This window comes from Convolutriloba macropyga, unplaced genomic scaffold (assembly GCF_964194025.1).
Source record: "Convolutriloba macropyga unplaced genomic scaffold, txConMacr16.3 SCAFFOLD_591, whole genome shotgun sequence".
Lineage (NCBI taxonomy): Eukaryota > Metazoa > Xenacoelomorpha > Acoela > Convolutidae > Convolutriloba > Convolutriloba macropyga.
This window is the reverse complement of record NW_027450074.1, coordinates 1-21,683: the sequence shown is the minus strand read 5'-3', so window position 1 is coordinate 21,683 and position 21,683 is coordinate 1. Positions and strand designations below refer to the sequence as shown.

Sequence of the window (21,683 nt, the reverse complement as noted above, 5' to 3'; positions counted from 1 at the left end):
CTCAGCACCATTTCTTGACGATTCATTTATATAATTTCTTTGATCAAAATCAAATTGCTTGTCTTTCTAATCTGGTAAGTCAAACTTTCTTTCTAATTCTCACTAAGTTTAAGACTATAGTTTGATCGAAATTCTAACACCCCCACTCAGAGTTGAGCTGATTGCGTAGAGTCTGTTCCCATCAAAACTGCTCTGAATGTTTCCACTTTCGAAACTGGTAAGGACTTTGTGAAGATGTCCGCTGCCATTTTGTCTGTAGGAACGTAATGAATTGAGATAGTCCCATCCTCCGTTTTGTCCCAGATGAAGTGAAACTTTGTTTCGATGTGCTTGCTCCTTTTGTGCATGACTGGGTTTTGGCGGAGTCTGATACAACTTTGGTTGTCTTCTCCAATTGCTATTGGACGTTTCTGTTGGATGCCAAAATCCTCTAGAAGTTGTTTCAGGTAGAGTGCTTCCTGAACTGCTGCTGCCATGCCCTGATATTCTGCTTCTGATGAAGAAAGAGCAACTGTGGCCTGCTTCTTGACAACCCAGCTGAGTGCTGCGCCACGTCCGTTGAGCTTGAAGAAATAGCCCGTTGTTGATTTTCTTTCGTTCACGTCTCCAGACCAGTCTGCATCACTTTCCCCCACTAAATCATAACTAGCCTCTTTTGTGTAAGTAAGTTTTAAACCTTTTGAACCTTGAAGATATCGCAGAAGTCGTTTTCCGCACATCCAGTGTTGATTGGTAGGTGCATTCATGTGTCTGGACAGAATGTTGACTGTGAACATGATGTCTGGCCTCGTCTGTTTGGCCAGATACAGAAGTGATCCAACCAAGTTTCTGTAGATCCTCTGGTCCACTTCTTCGTCTCCGTTCTGTGCTGTCTGAAGTTTCAAATTCAAATCAGCTGGAGTTCTTGAGGGTTTGCATTGATCCATTTGAAACCGCTCAAGCATTGTTTCTATGTAGCGTTCTTGGTCGACTGTGACTTTGCCCTCTTCTCGTCTGATTCTTAGACCCAGAAACCAGTGTAGTCTCCCTCTGTCTTCCATGTGAAAGGTTGCTTCTAGTGCCTTCTTGACATCAGAGACCACTGTCATACTTCTTGATGCTACTATGATGTCGTCAACCCAGACCAAGATGAAGGTGTGATCCTCTGCTTCTGATCTTGCGAACAAGCAGTGATCGTTCCTGCTTCTGGTGAACCCCTGTCTCAGTAGGAAGTTTGCCAGCTCTTTGTACCAGTTGTTAGCAGCCTGTTTCAAACCATAAATTGATTTATTTATTCGACATACTAACTTCTCCCCATCTGATCCGCGTTTTACAAACTCCTGTGGCTGTTCCAGATACACTTCTTCCTCGATTGGTGAGTGCAGGAAAGCAGTCTTGACATCAAATTGGTGCATCACATGGCCTTGCTTCGCTGATAGCTGAAGTAGAATCCTGAATGTCTCTGGCTTACAGGTAGGCAAAAAAGTCTCAAAGTAGTCCAGTCCTTCCACTTGTTTGAAGCCTTTCGCCACATAGCGCGCTTTGTATTTGTCCACTTGACCACTGGGTCCCAATTTCACTTTGTAAACCCATTTGCCCGGTATGACGTCCCTGTCTGTGGGTGGTCTCACTAGGTTCCAAGTCTCGTTGTCTTGGAGTGCCTTGACCTTGTCCTTCATTGCCCGGTGCCACTGGTCCCAATCGTCACCTTGCTTGGCTTCGTAGACTGTTTTGGGTTCCACATAGTCGCCCTCAGTCACAGCAAGATGGGTCCTGACTTCTCCAAAAAATTGCGGAACATTCCTTGCTCGTGTCCCTCGTCTGGGCTCCGCTCTGTCCGCGTGTTCCAGTGCATCTTCATTGAAGCCAACTGTCTCTAACTGTGAGAAGTCTTCTGTGTCACTGTCTTCCAGTGAATCTGAGTCTCTGTGACTCCCTCTTGTTGCAGTAGATTCTTCATCTAGTGCTGTTTCTCCAACATCCGAGGCCTCTTGTCTCAGTGTTGTTTCTTGAGTATTCACGCTCCCTGCGTCATGCCACTCCTCCTTTATTGCAGTAGATGTGTCCTGTCGTTCTCTGTTGTCATCGTCTTGATGACCATCATCTGGGTGCCAGATTCCCAGTTCCCACCCATCATCTAGTAGGTCCGCCGTTTCTTTGTTGTCAGGGATTGAGCCCACTTCAGACTCCTTGATGATCACATCTCGAACTGCCATCACCTTGCGTGTGTTGGGTATGTACACCAGGTATCCGTTTTCTCCTTCAGTGTAACCCACAAACTTTCCTTCCAGTGCCTTGGGTTCAAGTTTGCTGACTTCTCTGTCCCTCTTCCTCATGAAGACTGTGCAACCAAAAATAGATAATTTACTAATTGGAAGCTTAGGTTTTATACCTCTCATCAGCTCTGCTGGGCATTTCTCTTCTCCTCGTCTCACAACCAAGTTTCTGATCCTTGCTGCGTGAAGAATTGCTGCTCCCCACATCATCTTTGGAAGTCCTGAGTCAATGAGCAAACATCTTGCCATCTCCAGCAGTGTCCTGTTGCACCTCTCAGCTAACCCATTCTGTTGTGGCGTCTCTGGTATGGTCTTCTCCTGTAGAATGCCTGCATCTAAGCAGTACGTCTCGAACTGCTCTGAGAGAAACTCCTTCGCATTGTCTTGCCTCAGCTTCTTCGGCGTCCCCACACTGAGAACAAATTTCTTCAGGCTGGCCAGTGCTTCACTCTTTGCCTTAAGCAAGTCCACAAACACAAACTTCGTGTATTGGTCTGCAAACACTATGCAGAACCGGAACCCTGACAGTGACTCTACTCTGAAAGGTCCCATCACGTCTGTGAACACCCTCTCCAGCTTCTCTTCTGCTTGGGTCTCTGCCACTCTTGGTACTGGAGTCTTTGTGATCTTGGCCAATGCACACACATTGCATACATCATCGAGTTCCCCCACTGTCTCTGGTGCATTCCTGACCACATCCGCTTGATTCAAATGACCCAATCGTCTGTGCCACTTCCTTGCACTGTCAAGTTTCACGCTGTTGGAACTCATATTGAATTCTAGAACGCTGCAGGGTAAGTAAAACAAATTATTTTCTTGTGTTAGTTTTACCCGAGTTCCCTTCTGGAGTTTCATGCAGCTGTTTCCTCTCTCGAAAGTGAAGCTATGTCCCCACTCCGTGCATCTTGAGACTGATAGAAGGTTTGAAGAATAGTCCGGCGCACACAGAACATTTTTGAGTTCGCATTGGAATTCCCCTTTGTTTGAGGGTATGCTGATCCTCACACAGCCTCTGCCCACCACTCTGGAAGCCTCTCCGTTGGGATTTCTGACCACTGATTGAATGGGCGCAAAGTCCAGAAACGCATCGATGTTCGTCACTATGTGATCTGTACAACCACTGTCCACTAGCATGCCTGCTGTCTTCCACTGGGTAAGAGCTGCCCAGCATTCCTCGTCTGGTGTAGCCAATGTTGGACCCATTGCCACTGACTCATGTTTGCCTCCATCTCTTTGTCTCTTGCATGCCCTGTCTAGGTGACCCTTCTCACCACACTTGCTGCATTGTGCTGTCTCCTTCTTCCTGCAGTCCTTGGCAAAGTGTCCAGGGATCCCACACACAAAGCAGTTTCCTTTCTTGGGTCCCTTCTTGAAGTCACGCTTCACTGCCAGTGCCACTGAACCACTTTGTCCCTTGTGTCTCTGCACCGTGCTCTCATGAAAGTTCTGCAGCCTTTTTCTCAACTCTGTGAAGTTCGTTGCCGGGTTGAAGCTTTCCTGTATAACAAAACTTTCATACCTCATTGACAGACCATTGAGGACCAAGGCGTTGAAGAGGGTCTCTGAGACTGCTTCCCCTGCTTCTTGTAGCCTTGTGAGCAACTCCTGTCCTCTGATGAAGAAGCTGTCCAAATCCTCAGAATCCTCGAGCTGCAGTCGAGCAAGTTGTGCCACTAAAGTCACCACTGTCGGCGTCTCCACACTCTGAAATCTCTCTTGCAAAAGCTTCCAAGCCTTTGCTCCATCTCCAATGCCGTCATCTCCCACACAGTCATGTCTCATCAGCATGAGGGTTGTTGCATCTAGAGTCAGTGCCAGATGGCACCACAAATTGTTCCGTTTCTCCTTGATGTCTGCAACTTCCTTCTCATATGCATCCTTCAGCACCTTGTGGTTCTTCTTTTCATCATTGGTTGCCCCATTGGCCAGTGGCGCAGGCTCATTGGGTTGCTCCTCTGTCCCCAGTAGTGATTTGTAGAGTCCCTTCGTCTGCATCATCGCCACAAATCTTGTGCTCCAGATTGGAAAGTCCTGTGCCTTTCCTGTGTAGGTCAGCAGCTTCACTGTCTGTTGATCCATTGAAGTTTGAGCAGGCAAAACAGTTGTGAAAAGAAAAGGTACTAGGCAGAAAAGGATTATGACTGTCAACAACAAATTAGTTTTGTTTTGGAAATTAATTTTATGACTTAAAAAATTGCTGGGCCCATAACCTGTTGGGTTATGGACTTTCGCAAGCGGAATAAAAAGCGTTTTTAACTAAGTAAAAGAATTAATTTCTCAAAAATGAGAGAATAACAAAATGATATTTTACAGTAGAATTTAGAGATTTACAGGAGAGATCTGATTATAAGGTCAAGATGGTGATTTGAATTTGGGGATGAAAAAGGACTCAAAAATCAGCTGTATATATACCCATTATCAGTGTGAAAAAGTCAAGATACAAAACTAATCTTAGCACCGTGATTTATAGTGGGGGTCGCAAAGGTTACCCAATATGGTTTGCTTCTGCAAATCAGTCGCAAAGGGAACCATAAATGGAATGCATTTGCACTTTTCTGAGAATTCATTCACACTTCCGGAGATATCATCATCATTTAATACATGCTGGGAAGATTTTACATCAATTATCTAACTGTAATAATAGTTATCTAGATTCACCAATTTGAACCGAATATTGATTCTCAGCACCATTTCTTGACGATTCATTTATATAATTTCTTTGATCAAAATCAAATTGCTTGTCTTTCTAATCTGGTAAGTCAAACTTTCTTTTTAATTCTCACTAAGTTTAAGACTATAGTTTGATCGAAATTCTAACAGTTAACATATACCACTATTAAGATTTAAAGTAAAAATGGCACCAGTTTCGGCGCACTTTTCTTTTGACTTTTAGTATTAAATTGCCGCAAATTGAGTTCAGCTGCTTGAAATTGTGATTGAGAGGGAATTTTAGATCACGCGAAATGCAAAAGGTCAAGGGCGCAAAAGTCACTCGAAAAGTCAAAATTGTCAAGCGAAAATTTTGCATAAAAAAAGACACACACGTTTACAATAATTGCTATGAACTACGTTCAAGAGCAATTAAAAATGACATTAATGAAGAATAAATTGAGAGTTTTAGTTATTTTTGTTTAAACGCTAAGTATCCAATTGTAAAACAGTGTGCAGTAATGAATATTCCGTTTACAATTAAACCATATTTATCAATAAATGGTAGCAACAACTTGAGCTTTTTACATTTTTCATCAATAATCGACGCAGGCATTTGAGTTCCTCGACACTTCGTCCCATCTCTTTCGATTCCGCGTGAATAAAGAGCGTATCTTCGAATGCTTGGCTGAACACATTTTGCAAATACAAAGTTTTTGAACGCGGGCAAAACAAAAAAGTTGAGATACCCTGCGCAGAATGGAAGTATAACAAGGTGTTCATTGTTGTGGTAAAGACCACTGTTGTACAAGGCGTGCATTGAAAGTCGAGTTGATAAAAGTTGACCAATTCCAAGAAAACGTTGTTTCTCTACCTCTTGCAAAATGTTGGTCTGAAACATAAAAGAGTGTTTTGTTAGAAAATCGATCAAACTATAGTCTTAAACTTAGTGAGAATTAGAAAGAAAGTTTGACTTACCAGATTAGAAAGACAAGCAATATGACTTTGATCAAAAAAATTATATAAATGAATCGTCAAGAAATGGTGCTGAGAATCAATATTCGGTTCAAATTGGTGAATCTAGATAACTATTATTAGAATTAGATTAAGTGATGTAAAATCTTCCCAGCATGTATTAAATGATGATGATATCTCCGGAAGTGTGAATGAATTCTTAGAAAAGTGCAAATGCATTCCATTTATGGTTCCCTTTGCGACTGATTTGCAGAAGCAAACCATATTGGATAACCTTTGCGACCCCCACTATAAATCACGGTGCTAAGATTAGTTTTCTATCTTGACTTTTTCACACTGATAATGGGTATATGTACAGCTGATTTTTGAGTCCTTTTTCATCCCCAAATTCAAATCACCATCTTGATCTTATAATCAGATCTCTCCTGTAAATCTCTAAATTCTACTGTAAAATATCATTTTGTTATTCTCTCATTTTTGAGAAATTAATTCTTTTACTTAGTTAAAAACGCTTTTTATTCCGCTTGCGAAAGTCCATAACCCAACAGGTTATGGGCCCAGCAATTTTTTAAGTCATAAAATTGAATTCCAAAACAAAACTAATTTATTGTTGACAGTCATAATCCTTTTCTGCTTAGTATCTTTTCTTTTCACAACTGTTTTGCCTGCTCAAACTTCAATGGATCAACAGACAGTGAAGCTGCTGACCTACACAGGAAAGGCACAGGACTTTCCAATCTGGAGCACAAGATTTGTGGCGATGATGAAGACAAAGGGACTCTACAAATCACTACTGGGCACAGAGGAGCAACCCAATGAGCCTGGGCCACCGGCCAATGGGGCAACCAATGATGAGAAGAAGAACCACAAGGTGCTGAAGGATGCATATGAGAAGGAAGTTGCAGACATCAAGGAGAAACGGAACAATGTGTGGTGCCATCAGGCACTGACTCTAGATGCAACAACCCTCATGCTGATGAGACATGACTGTGTGGGAGATGATGGCATTGGAGATGGAGCAAAGGCTTGGAAGCTTTTGCAAGAGAGATTTCAGAGTATGGAGACGCCGACAGTGGTGACTTTAGTGGCACAACTTGCTCGACTGCAGCTCGAGGATTCTGAGGATTTGGACAGCTTCTTCATCAGAGGACAGGAGTTGCTCACAAGGCTACAAGAAGCAGGGGAAGCAGTCTCAGAGACCCTCTTCAACGCCTTGGTCCTCAATGGTCTGCCAATGAGGTATGAAAGTTTTGTTATACAGGAAAGCTTCAACCCGGCAACGAACTTCACAGAATTGAGGAAAAAGCTGCAGAACTTTCATGAGAGCACGGTGCAGAGACACAAGGGACAAAGTGGTTCAATGGCACTGGCAGTGAAGCGTAACTTCAAGAAGGGACCCAAGAAAGGAAACTGCTTTGTGTGTGGGATCCCTGGACACTTTGCCAAGGACTGCAGGAAGAAGGAGACAGCACAATGCAGCAAGTGTGGTGAAAAGGGTCACCTAGACAGGGCAAGCAAGAGACAAAGAGATAGAGGCAAACATGAGTCAGTGGCAATGGGTCCAACATTGGCTACACCAGACGAGGAATGCTGGGCAGCTCTTACCCAGTGGAAGACAGCAGGCATGCTAGTGGACAGTGGTTGTACAGATCACATAGTGACGAACATCGATGCGTTCCTGGACTTTGTGCCCATTCAATCAGTGGTCAGAAATCCCAACGGAGAGGCTTCCAGAGTGGTGGGCAGAGGCTGTGTGAGGATCAGCATACCCTCAAACAAAGGGGAATTCCAATGCGAACTCAAAAATGTTCTGTGTGTGCCGGACTATTCTTCAAACCTCCTATCAGTCTCAAGATGCACGGAGTGGGGACATAGCTTCACTTTCGAGAGAGGAAACAGCTGCATGAAACTCCAGAAGGGAACTCGGGTAAAACTAACACAAGAAAATAATTTGTTTTACTAAACCTGCAGCGTTCTAGAATTCAAGATGAGTTCCAACAGCGTGAAACTTGACAGTGCAAGGAAGTGGCACAGACGATTGATTCATTTGAATCAAGCGGATGTGGTCAGGAATGCACCAGAGACAGTGGGGAAACTCGATGACGTATGCAATGTGTGTGCATTGGCCAAGATCACAAAGACTCCAGTACCAAGAGTGGCAGAGACCCAAGCAGAAGAGAAGCTGGAGAGGGTGTTCACAGACGTGATGGGACCTTTCAGAGTAGAGTCACTGTTAGGGTTCCGGTTCTGCATAGTGTTTGCAGACCATCACACGAAGTTTGTGTTTGTGGACTTGCTTAAGGCAAAGAGTGAAGCACTGGCCAGCCTGAAGAAAATTGTTCTCAGTGTGGGGACGCCCAAGAAGCTGAGGCAAGACAATGCGAAGGAGTTTTTCTCAGAGCAGTTCAAGACGTACTGCTTAGATGCAGGCATTCTACAGGAAAAGACCATACCAGAGACGCCACAACAGAATGGGTTAGCTGAGAGGTGCAACACGACACTGCTGGAGATGGCAAGATGTTTGCTCATTGACTCAGGACTTCCCAAGATGATGTGGGGAGCAGCAATTTTTCACGCAGCAAGGATCAGAAACTTGGTTGTGGGACGAGGAGAAGAAAACTGCCCAGCAGAGCTGATGAGAGGTATAAAACCTAAGCTTTCAATTAGTAAATTATCTATTTTTGGTTGCACAGTCTTCATGAGGAAGAGGGACAGAGAAGTCAGCAAACTTGAACCCAAGGCACTGGAAGGAAAGATTGTGGGTTACACTGAAGGAGAAAACGGATACCTGGTGTACATACCCTACACACGCAAGGTGATGGCAGTTCGAGATGTGATCATCAAGGAGTCTGAAGTGGGCTCATCCCTGACAACAAAGAAACGGCTGACCTACTAGATGATGGGTCGGCACTGGGAATCTGGCACCCAGATGATGGTCATCAAGATGCTGACAACAGAGAACGACAGGACACATCTACTGCAATAAAGGAGGAGTGGCATGACGCAGGGAGCGTGAATACTCAAGAAACAACACTGAGAGCAGAGGCCCCAGATGTTGGAGAAAGAGCACTAGATGAAGGATCTACTGCAACAAGAGGGAGTTACAGAGACTCAGAGTCACTGGATGACAGTGACACAGAAGACTTCTCACAGTTAGAGACAGTTGGCTTCAATGAAGATGCACTGGAACACGCGGACAGAGCAGAGCCCAGACGAGGGACACGAGCAAGGAATGTTCCGCAATTTTTTGGAGAAGTCAGGACCCATCTTGCTATGACTGAGGGCGACTCTGTGGAGCCCAAAACAGTCTAGGAAGCCAAGCAAGGTGACGATTGGGACCAGTGGCACCGGGCAATGAAGGACGAGGTCAAGGCACTCCAAGACAACGAGACTTGGAACCTAGTGAGACCACCCACAGACAGGGACGTCATACCGGGCAAATGGTTCTACAAAGTGAAATTGGGACCCAGTGGTCAAGTGGACAAATACAAAGCGCGCTATGTGGCGAAAGGTTTCAAACAAGTGGAAGGACTGGACTACTTTGAGACTTTTGCGCCTACCTGTAAGCCAGAGACATTCAGGATTCTACTTCAGCTATCAGCGAAGCAGGGCCATGTGATGCACCAATTTGATGTCAAGACTGCTTTCCTGCACTCACCAATCGAGGAAGAAGTGTATCTGGAACAGTCACAGGAGTTTGTAAAACGCGGATCAGATAGGGAGAAGTTAGTATGTCGACTAAATAAATCAATTTATGGTTTGAAACAGGCTGCTAACAACTGGTACAAAGAGCTGGCAAACTTCCTACTGAGACAGGGGTTCACCAGAAGCAGGAACGATCACTGCTTGTTCGCAAGATCAGAGGCAGAGGATCACACCTTCATCTTGGTCTGGGTTGACGACATCATAGTAGCATCAAGAAGTATGACAGTGGTCTCTGATGTCAAGAAAGCACTAGAAGCAACCTTTCACATGGAAGACAGAGGGAGACTACACTGGTTTCTGGGTCTAAGAATCAGACGAGAAGAGGGCAAAGTCACAGTCGACCAAGAACGCTACATAGAAACAATGCTTGAGCGGTTTCAAATGGATCAATGCAAACCCTCAAGAACTCCAGCTGATTTGAATTTGAAACTTCAGACAGCACAGAACGGAGACGAAGAAGTGGACCAGAGGATCTACAGAAGCTTGGTTGGATCAATTCTGTATCTGGCCAAACAGACGAGGCCAGACATCATGTTCAGTCAACATTCTGTCCAGACACATGAATGCACCTACCAATCAACACTGGATGTGCGGAAAAAGACTTCTGCGGTATCTTCAATGTTCAAAAGGTTTAAAACTTACTTACACAAAAGAAGCTAGTTATGATTTAATGGGGGAAAGTGATGAAGACTGGTCTGGTGACATGAACGACAGAAAATCAACTACAGGCTACTACTTCAAGTTCAACGGAAGTGGCGCAGCACTCAGCTGGGGTGTCAAGAAGCAGGCCACAGTTGCTCTTTCTTCATCAGAAGCAGAATATCAGGGCATGGCAGCAGCAGTTCAGGAAGCACTCTACCTGAAACAACTTCTAGAGGATTTTGGCATCCAACAGAAACGTCCAATAGCAATTGGAGAAGACAACCAAGGTTGTATCAGACTCTTGCAACACCCAGTCATGCACAAAAAGAGCAAGCACATCGAAACAAAGTTTCACTTCATTCGTGACAAGACTGAGGATGGGACTATTTCAATTCATTACGTCCCTACAGACAAAATGGCAGCGGACATCTTCACAAAGTCCTTACCCGTTTCGAAGGTGGAAACATTCAGAGCAGTTTTGATGGGAGCAGAGTCTACGCAATCAGCTCAAGTCTGAGTGGGGGTGTTAGAATATCGATCAAACTATAGTCTTAAACTTAGTGAGAATTAGAAAGAAAGTTTGACTTACCAGATTAGAAAGACAAGCAATATGACTTTGATCAAAAAAATTATATAAATGAATCGTCAAGAAATGGTGCTGAGAATCAATATTCGGTTCAAATTGGTGAATCTAGATAACTATTATTAGAATTAGATTAAGTGATGTAAAATCTTCCCAGCATGTATTAAATGATGATGATATCTCCGGAAGTGTGAATGAATTCTTAGAAAAGTGCAAATGCATTCCATTTATGGTTCCCTTTGCGACTGATTTGCAGAAGCAAACCATATTGGGTAACCTTTGCGACCCCCACTATAAATCACGGTGCTAAGATTAGTTTTGTATCTTGACTTTTTCACACTGATAATGGGTATATATACAGCTGATTTTTGAGTCCTTTTTCATCCCCAAATTCAAATCATCATCTTGATCTAATAATCAGATCTCTCCTGTAAATCTCTAAATTCTTCTGTAAAATATCATTTTGTTATTCTCTCATTTTTGAGAAATTAATTCTTTTACTTAGTTAAAAACGCTTTTTATTCCGCTTGCGAAAGTCCATAACCCAACATGTTTTTTATTTACTGAAAGGAGAACTTCAATGGATTACGTCACAAATAGTAGATATCAATTAAAAAAAGAACTAATGCAGGCCCTCAAAAGTAATTAAATCAGCATAAAGTTAGATTTCTCAAATTTCGTCATTGTTACTTAAGATCAAATTGTGAAAACCAAACCTTCTTAGAGTTATCATTTGTCAATTAGGCTTTCTTGCATTTGTTCATTTACGTTCTACTTTTTTCACCCCGATTCACTTAACCCCCATATATTATCACCATATCATTTCACCACTCTATAACTTCACCCCCAACTAGCAGGAACTAGCGGAATTACAAACACGTGATCTCATAGTTTTCATCCCATTTGTGGTTGCGGCAGTCAAGTCACACGGACACAACCATGGCCCACGAGACATGGCCAAATGAACAAAGTTACATCTTTAACTTAACCAGTTATATAAAAGTTTAAAATCTAGTTGAAAAGATAAAGAGATTAAAGGATATCACAATGTCGTTACCTCTGAATGAAATTACATAAATCGGGCTGTGAATTCGGTGAAAAAACTTTATCGCCTGGTAGTGGTGAAATTACATAAATCCACCGCTGAATTTAGCGGTGAAGTTTCATAACTTCACCGCTTTGAAAAAAAGTGTCCGATTTATGTGAGATAAGCGGTGAATGCAGTGAATTTCCAGAAATTCCCCTCTTAATTTAGTGGTGAAATTACATTAATTCACGGCTTAGAAAACGCTTCAAATTGTTTTTGTCCAACGAAGTTAAGATAAATTTATTTAACTTCTGGCCCTGCACAGTTTCGACATTTTAAGCTGGCGCGTGAGTGTTTCAAAGACGTCTCCGAAGTTTCTTAAAATCTTTTAAATAAACGAATTTTTTGGTACCATAGCGTATGTTTACCCTTAACCTTTTTCTGCAGACATGATTGCAAAAAATTTGACCAAGTACAGATTGACTAAAGCCCCTTTTTTAATTTTCTAAAAAAAAGTTGGTCAAAGGTTCCCGGGTCGAGGTTTTATCAAAAAATAATGTAAGATTAGCGTTGAATGCAGTGAAAAAAATTTTCCATCGCTTAAATTTTTTTTCACCGCATTCATCGCATTGAGCGCAAATCTTACACCTTTTCTCAAATTCACCGCAAATCTTACATCTTTTAGCGATTTTTAGCGGTGACACCTACTTTTTTCTTTTGCCGTTCCTTGCTTGTCGTCGTTGTCAGGCTTCTTATTTGTCCGACCATTGCAAGTGAAGAGACTCCAATTGAGGCTGCGATTCCTGCCATTATCAAGCCATTTCCTAATTCCAACCAACTGGGAAAAGTTGAGCCTGGGAATCTTTCTTCCATAATTGCCTATGTTGCTCCGTTCTGTAGCGAGTGATTGCTGTTCAATTGTTGAAGAAGGTTTGATTAAGACATTTGCCTCTTTTTGGTACTAAAAACATTGGGTCTTTCCCATTATAGCCCCCCCCCCCCAGCTTAGTGGTCAGATAAACTACAGCCCCCCAATCATGGTAATTATACAATAATTGGAGGGCTATAATTTTATGGGGGGGGGGGGCTATAATAGGAAAAACCCAAAACATAAAACAATTTTTCTGAAGAGGTAAAAACTTCCTATGATCTCAACTGATGGGTTTTTCCCATTATCGAGTTATACGCCACCGTGAACCGTATACCACCTACCCATTACCCTATTTATACCATGATGAAGAGCTATAATTTTGTGATGGGGGGCTATGATGTGAAAAAAAAAACAAAATTTGGTTAACAATACTATTAATTTTCTTTTCATTTATATTATTATACAGAGAAAAGACGAGCTTTATTTGTGCGATTTATTGCGTGATAGCCGAGAGGTAAGGTGTGTGATTCACACGCCAATGATTGAGAGTTCAATCCCCTGCCTCCGTGAAGCTGCCTGTGTGAGGATGAGCTCTTATTTAATCATAGCTTCAGGTTGACCATTGCCTGACCAAATTTGGCTGCAATGATGGTACCACGTGAAAGCTTCATACGTGTTATACTCAATCAATGTGAGTTGGGTCAATTGTGTTGCGATTGGTATTATCCAAATAGAAAGTGGCAATTGCGTCGCGAATGGCGAATGTGTTATCTACTTTTTGTCGATTACGTGGCGATTAGGCAATCGCGTCGCGAATGGTTGATTTCTATTTAGTTAGTTCAATTGAGAAGCGTTTGACAAAGATTTAATTCAACTAAGCGATAGCGCTGAAAATGGGAAGAGTGACAACTAGAGTTAAACAAAATGAAGAATTGAATTTGTTCAACATTTGATCAAACATCCGGGAAGTAAAATTAGATTTGTTTACAGTATGAAATCATTAGACAGCATGAACAGACATTACTTGCAAAGTGGGAGGAAGTTAGTAAGAAGTTAGCAACAAAATGAACTAAATAGGCATTCGCCCTTCAAATGGAGCATTCAGACATACATAGATTAAAGTACGAGTGTAGATACAAGAAAGGTATCTATCACCGTACGACATTTCTCCCCTCTTGGAAAGAAAATAAATTATTAATTGAAATCAGAAAATTAATAAATATTCACCGGTTAGTAAGTAGTAAAATATTAAATAATAAGTAAAATATAAGTTTGAGAGAGGAAGTTTGTTTTAATAAAGTTTTTATTCGCTGTCACTTTGTCCAGCCGTTTCCGCTTGTAATACGGTCATCTCTCTCGGCTGATCTTGTCGGTCAACAATGCTCTGATACGAATCTCCTACAGTTTCTATGTCTTGATCGTCGACATATCCTTCGGTATTGCGAACCTTTTCAACTATTGTCTGGGTCTTCTTTTTCTTTAAAGTTCGTTTACTTCTTCTGACAGATGAAGTATCAGAGTCCGACGTATCGCTTATGGTTAAATTACGTTTTGAAGTTTTCTTCAAAATTGGTGTCGGATGTGTAGGTGTTGGTGATGTTGTTTGTGATGCAGATGGTCCTGCTACAGTCGAATCATCCATTTGCGGCGCAATTGGACTTATGTTGAGCACTTGTACTAAATCAGGTCTGTTTAGAAAAGCCGTGTTATACTTTGGATTCCTTTTCGGAATACGCATCTTTAGTGATCGTGCGATGTTGCTTGTTGTTGAAATACAAGAACGTCCAGAAGAAACTATACTTACATCGTCGGCTTGTCGTTTATTCCTCTTAATTTTCTTGTCCCCGGTGTTTTTTCGAATTAGGTCCTTTTTGTGAAGTTGAATTTTCTGCTCTAATGTTTTTTCTGTTATTTTCTGCGGGCGGCGATCTATGTATTCTATTAATTTTGTTTCGCGTTCGGCTCGCGTTCCAAATTTCGCAATGTCAGAATTCCGGACTCTAACTTCCTGTTTATATGGCTCCTTTATAACGCTCGTTGTCGGGCTTATTTTGCAGACGGTACTCCCTGGCGCTAGTACTTCGTAGAGACCGTCTAAATTCTTTTTCTGTCCTTGGCTTTCGTGTCTCTTTCTGGCCAATTTAACTTGAATACTTCTTTCGGAGCATGGCATCTCGCGGCAAATGGCTTCGGATTTAATGAATCTTGTCTCTCCGTCCTTGCGTTTTTCTTGCTCCAATCTTGCGCGAGAACTTGCAGCGCAAATGACCTTTTCTATTTCGGTGTCGGAGCATAACGCAGTGTCGGCCCACTGTTCCTCCGTTAAGTACGAACGACCTGGGATTGTGTCCTCGTCTAAATAATAATTAATTATGGCATTATAGTTCAAATTTTTATTATTAGGTTTAGTAGTGATATTTGATATAGGTGTATTACATTTTCTGCCAAAATGTGCCTCAAATGGTGTAATATTTAATGTTTTTTGTTTTGATATTCTTAATCGTTGTATTATTGCTTTCAATGAATTTTCTAAATGAAATTTTTTATTTAATTGTGATTTCATGCAAGATAATTGTCGTTTAATTGTTTGAATAATACGTTCTACTAATCCGACTGCTCTATGGTCATTTGCTGGTGCATATATAGGTGTAATATTATTTTCAGCACAAAATGTCTCAAACTTTTTTCCTGTAAAACATTTAGCCTGATCTAATCTAATAGTTCTGGGTACTCCGTGTTGATATATATAATTATTTAAGAATTTAACTACATTTGGGCCTGATGCATTGTTTACTATTTCTGCCGTAGGGTATTTAGAGTATCTGTCTATACTTGTAATAAAATATTGTTCTATGCCTTTCTCATTTAAAATTGGTCCACCAAAATCTAGTTGTATTTCCTCATTCGGTTCACTACACTTAGGTAAAGGTGTCCATTTGCGGTGCGAAATCACTGGTTTAAGATTCTTACCGATTTCAGTGCATGCCTTGCATTCACTGGCTTTTGCCAATATATCCCTGTGGATATAAGGCCACCAGATATTCTGAGCCAACGATAACATTGCAAAACTGCCCGGATGAGTAGAGTGTATGTCCTCGAGTACAGCATCCTTAATAGCTTTGGGGATTGCTATCCTTTCGTCTAGACAGACGCATCCGTTTTTTACACTCAAATCTCTCCAATATGAGTGGAGATACGGACTAATTTCCTGCAGTCTTTCAGCGTCGTCTCGTAATACACAGTCTCGTACCTCTTTTAGGATGGCATCCTTCCCCGTTAATATTGCGAGGAATTTTTTGCTGAACACTTTTTGAAGTGTTTCGTTAAACATCAGGTCATCTGTTTCATCGATCATGCTACCTGTCGGAGTTTCGGTACGGCTTGTGTTGTTTGATTCTGGGGTCGATGGAGTTGTATCAGAAAAGGTGACTCGTGCTTTTGCTGGTGTTGATTTTGAACGGACTGCTTTCGATTTTGACATAATTCTGAGGCTGTTTATAGTATTTTTTGATTTTAAATGTTCGTTCTCTTTATTTACGAAGTAATTGTTCGAATGCTGAATTTGGGCAAAAAGCGAGTTGTTTTTGGGTGTGTGGTATTTATACTCGAATTTGGGTATTTTCGCGCTTAATTTGGTGTTATTTGGTGGATTAGTTGCTTTATTGCCATTAATGGGTTGAATTGGGACTAATTGTTCCGATTGTTCACATTCTTTACTGTCTGACATTTTCACCTCTTTTGCAGTGAATTTGCTAATGGAATGTGAATTATTGACTTTATGCTGATTTGGTACAAATTGTAATTTGCTAGTTTTAAGTGGCATTTGCGGCGCAAATGGATGATCAAAATGAGTGTTAACATTTGAATTTCTAAGTGTTAATTGCGATGCGAATGGAGGTTTCAACTGTGAAGTTGTTAATTGCGGTGCAAGTGGTAATTGAAATTTTGTCGAATAAATGTTTAACTGTGTGGTTAATCGCGGTGCGAATGGAGGTTTTATTTGTTGTGGTGGCATATTTGACTTTAATATGGTCTGAAATTTTTTAGTTGTTGTTTCTTTATTCACTATGAGATGTTTCATTGAATCACGAATTTTAGAAATTGTTGCTACAACAAAATGTTCGTCATAAGTAGATATCTTTTTAGCTCTAGCGAAGGGGTTTCTAGAAATGTAATCAACAAGTCCCATTTTTGCACCTGGCATATGTTCGATTGTAAAATTGTATGGTAACAGTCTATCTATCCAGCGGGACAAACGGCTGTTATATGATTTATTAGATCGATGTTCTTTGAGTATTGATAATAGAGCTCTGTGGTCTGTTACTACCGTGAAATTTTTTCCGTATAGATAATATTTAAAATAGTCAATTGACCACACTATCCCCAATAGTTCCAATTCGTTGACACTGTAGCGTTCTTCTGTTGTGTTGAGAAATCGTGACGCGAATGCAATTGGCTTCCAACCTTCTGGTGTATTTTGTTCTAAAGCTGCCCCCAATCCTGAGCGTGAAGCATCACATTTTACTCGAACGTCTAATTTGGGATTGTAATGACTATTTTCAGTACTATTTGCTATTTTTTCTTTAATTAGATTAAAGTGTTTTGTGTGTTCATCTGTCCAGACGAATTTTACTGATTTCTTTAGTAGTGGTCTGAGAGGGTGACATAATTGTGCTAGGTGTGGTATAAATTTACCGATATAGTGGACTGATCCTAGAAATGATCTAAGACGTTTTAATGTTGTTGGTGGTGGTATTGTGAGAATTGCAGCTGTTTTGCTTTCTAATGGTGATATACCTGTTTGTGTAAATTTGTAACCGAGCCATTCTATTTCTGATTTTGCAAAGTGACATTTTTGTAAATTAATTCTCAAATTATCGTCATCTAGCTTTTGAAGACATTTGAAAACTAAAGCTAAATGGTCTGCTTCAGTGCCTGTACTAACGATTATTATATCATCCAAGAAACAGTATGTGTTTTGCAAACCTACTAGAGTATAGTCCATGGCTTTTTGAAATTCCGCCGGCATATCTGTGAGACCATAGAAACCTGTTTTGAATCTATATGTACCAGTAGATTCACCACATATTATATTAAAATTACAGTGTTTTGCTGTTTCGTGATGTAATTTTAATTGACTATATGCGTATTTAAGGTCTAATGTGGTGAAATAGGCTTGTTGACTGTTGTGTGTACTTGTTAAGTGTTGTGAGATGGTATCAATTAACATTTCAATATTTGGCATTTGATATTTGTTTTTGTGTATTGCTTTATTTAGAACTTTTGAATCTAGTGCTAGCTTTATTGACTGGTCTTTTTTTACGGTTATTACGATTGGGGATATGAAGTTTTCATCCGAACAACTAGATAATTTTTCAATATGGCCTTCTGTCTGTAGTCTTTCTAATTCATCTGTAACTCGAGGTTGGAGATTTATCGGAACACGTCGGCCTTTTTGATGCTTTGCTGTAAACTTTTGATGAAACTTTGATTTTGCTACATGTGTCTTAGATAGACCAATTCTTGATACTAAATGTGGAAATCGCGTCGCAACTGTCTCTTTAATTTTACATGCAGAATTAGTGATGTTATTAACACATTTACCAGTTTCTGGTTGTTGTTGGACAACTGCAATCCTCAGTGGGCCAAACAGATCTCTTCCAATTATGTTTTTGTGGCCGTCATCTACCACTGTCAACATTGCTGATACATCTTTCCAATGGTTGTAGGTCACTGTAGTTTCGAAATGCCCGATGACTTTGATTGGTTCGTTGGAGAACGTTTTTAGGTTCCTTTTTTCTTACGAATCTGTCCATCTTGCAGATTTAGTTGATTGTAGGATTCTGTTTGCTAGACTTTTTGTTACAATACTCACAGCACTACCAGAGTCGATCATTGCCGATGTTTGTATTTCTCCAATCTGTACTTCCACATTCAGTGGCTCCAGTTGATGAACTGAATCTGAAGATATAGCTGCCACGTAGTCGTCTGAGTCACTTTCGTAGTTGGAGTCGTATACTTGTTGGTACAATTGTTGATAGCTTGTTATATAGTTTACTGATGCAGGAGGATCATCTAAGAGAGTGTCAAGTTGTATTCCTTCCTTGGCGAGAAGAGCAAGTTTCCAATTTTGTGTCCATTTGTCCCACGTTAGAGTGGGTGTTGCTGTGGGTTTCTCCCAAAAGGCTTCTATGTGCAGTGGAGTTTTCTTTGAGTCCGCTGCTGACTGCGCCATGTTATACTCAATCAATGTGAGTTGGGTCAATTGTGTTGCGATTGGTATTATCCAAATAGAAAGTGGCAATTGCGTCGCGAATGGCGAATGTGTTATCTACTTTTTGTCGATTACGTGGCGATTAGGCAATCGCGTCGCGAATGGTTGATTTCTATTTAGTTAGTTCAATTGAGAAGCGTTTGACAAAGATTTAATTCAACTAAGCGATAGCGCTGAAAATGGGAAGAGTGACAACTAGAGTTAAACAAAATGAAGAAATGAATTTGTTCAACATTTGATCAAACATCCGGGAAGTAAAATTAGATTTGTTTACAGTATGAAATCATTAGACAGCATGAACAGACATTACTTGCAAAGTGGGAGGAAGTTAGTAAGAAGTTAGCAACAAAATGAACTAAATAGGCATTCGCCCTTCAAATGGAGCATTCAGACATACATAGATTAAAGTACGAGTGTAGATACAAGAAAGGTATCTATCACCGCACGACAATACGCAAAAAAGTGGTTATAGTCACCAATAAAGAGTAATGTTGCTCAGAAAAAGATCAGTCTAAAATGTGGGGAATAATAAGAAAAGAGCAGCTGAAAACAGGTTACTGTAGGCGTAATGCTGTTCCGCTGCGATTACGCAGGAACCATAATTATTATTATTGTAGTTCCAAAAAAATCGAGACTTTATACATGGCATAGTTACGGTAATTGTAGGGGCTAAACTTTATATGGCCACAAAGCTTGTGTTATTATAAAACTTTAATTATCAGAAAGTGGAATTATATAAATACTGTTATGTGGGTTTAGATTTTGAGGAACTGTCCCTTCATCAAATTAGAATAAAATCATTTTTATAAGTTTCGTTTTGGTAGTGTGTGTGTGGGGGGGGGGGGGGTGGGGTTCATGGCGTGGGGAGGGGGAAGGCAGGGAGGGCTGGAGACAAGCGGCGGGGTGTGAGAGAGAGAGAGAGAGAGATAGAGAGAGAGAGAGAGAGAGAGAGAGAGAGAGAGAGAGAAAGATATGAGAGAGAGAGAGAAAGAGAGAGAGAGAGAGAGAGAGAGAGAGAGAGAGAGAGAGAGGGAGAGAGAGAGAGAGAGAGAGAGAGAGAGAGAGAGAGAGAGAGAGAGAGAGATCGCGCTTCACACCATAAATTTATGGCTCCTCAACAGTGTCACTTAATCGCATACTTGGAGACTAATAAAGCGTAAGGCTATAAGAAAGCTGCTCAGTATGACTCAATGCCCTCCGGGCGCTACCTGTTTATCTCGTTTGTGAGGACAAAATATTGCATAAAAAGGACTAATTTAAATGCTACGAACTTCGTTTGACAGAACTTAATTTTTTACGGATCTTTTCCGTTTGTGCCCCCCCGTACGTTATGCTCCCCCCCAGTTACAGAGCACGTGCCATTACATAGTAAATCATTATGTGAAAATATGGCACGTGCGTCTGGGGGGTGCAAATAATATGCGCCCACTAAGCTGGGGGGGGGGCGCAAACGGAAAAGATCCTTTTTTACTTTTACCTATATAGTATCTTAAATTTATAATCACTATTTCCACTAAGCTATGTATTTGTACGTAAAACATGTAGTTGTTCATGCAGGTTTATAGGGACTGTTTTTACGCCCCCCCCCAGTGTTTTTACGCCCCCAGTTACAAATTATATGTTGTTATATAGCACGTTAACTATGTAAAAAAATTAGCACGTGCGCCTGGGGGGGGGGGGACACAGAATAGATCCGTTTATAGGGACAATTTTTTTGCTCGGAGACAGAAAAGAAACGAATCCGATCTCAGGACCATTGAGATATTGGGTCATCCCCATTATACCCCCCCCGCCCATGAAATTAATTATAGCCCCCATGATGGTATAGTTACGGTAATGGGTGGTGAACTGCGTTATATGACCACAAAGCTACCTGGCTGTATTGATCAAGGTTAAAAGTTCGCTCAATAGTCAGTCATTTTATGATTTTATGATCTTTTCCGTTTGTGCCCCCCCCCCGAGCTTAGTGGGTGCATGTTATTTGCAGCCCCAGCGGATGATTTTTACATAATAAATTATTATGTAAATGGTACGTGCTCTATAAATGGGTGGTGCATGACGAACTGAGGGGGCACATACGGAAAACGGGTCTTTCCCATTATACCCCCCACCCCTGTCAGTGGTCAGATATCCTCTAGCCCCCCCCCCCCCCACCAATCATGGTAGTTATACCATAATGGGGGGTATAATTTTATGAGGGGGGCTATAATGGGAAAGACCCTGGAAAAGCTCCAAGTTTGATGTTGCGCCAGGCAGTTTGCATGAATTTTCTGGGTTTACAGGAATTTACATTTTTCGAGTCAAGTGCTCCAGTAGTCTTAGTTCTAGTCAAGTCTGTGCAACTTCTTTTGAGAATCCAGAACTGACAGAAGTTGATTAATGAAACTGAGAAACACCACGTGGTTTTTTTACTGTTTTCTCACTTTTTGACAACAGGTAAGGTATACGAATTCTTTCATTCCAGCCCCCCTCCCATCTCCCTGTGGTTGTCCGCAGAACATTTTGTCATCAGCTGTTTTGATTTTTGATTTTTGGGGTCTTTCCAATCATAGCCCCCCCCCCCCCCCCCTCAAATGTATTTACTACGGTAGTTTCCAGGCTTTTTGAAAAAAAAAATTTATACAAATCATTCGGGCGCAATAGCGTTCTTTTTTTTATCGGAGTTGTCATATTTAACACGCATTGGCGTTTTTGTTCACGCA

The 21,683-nt window shown here is 41.2% G+C and overlaps 1 long non-coding RNA gene across 1 annotated transcript; it reads right to left on the bottom strand.

Moving 5' to 3' along the window:
- Positions 1-5,343: 5,343 nt before the first annotated feature.
- Positions 5,344-21,382, bottom strand: LOC142355581 (uncharacterized). Its single transcript, XR_012761265.1, has 3 exons — positions 21,201-21,382; positions 12,545-12,797; positions 5,344-5,796 (listed from the first exon to the last, which is right to left on the bottom strand). It is a non-coding gene; the product is annotated as an uncharacterized LOC142355581 (long non-coding RNA).
- Positions 21,383-21,683: the final 301 nt, after the last annotated feature.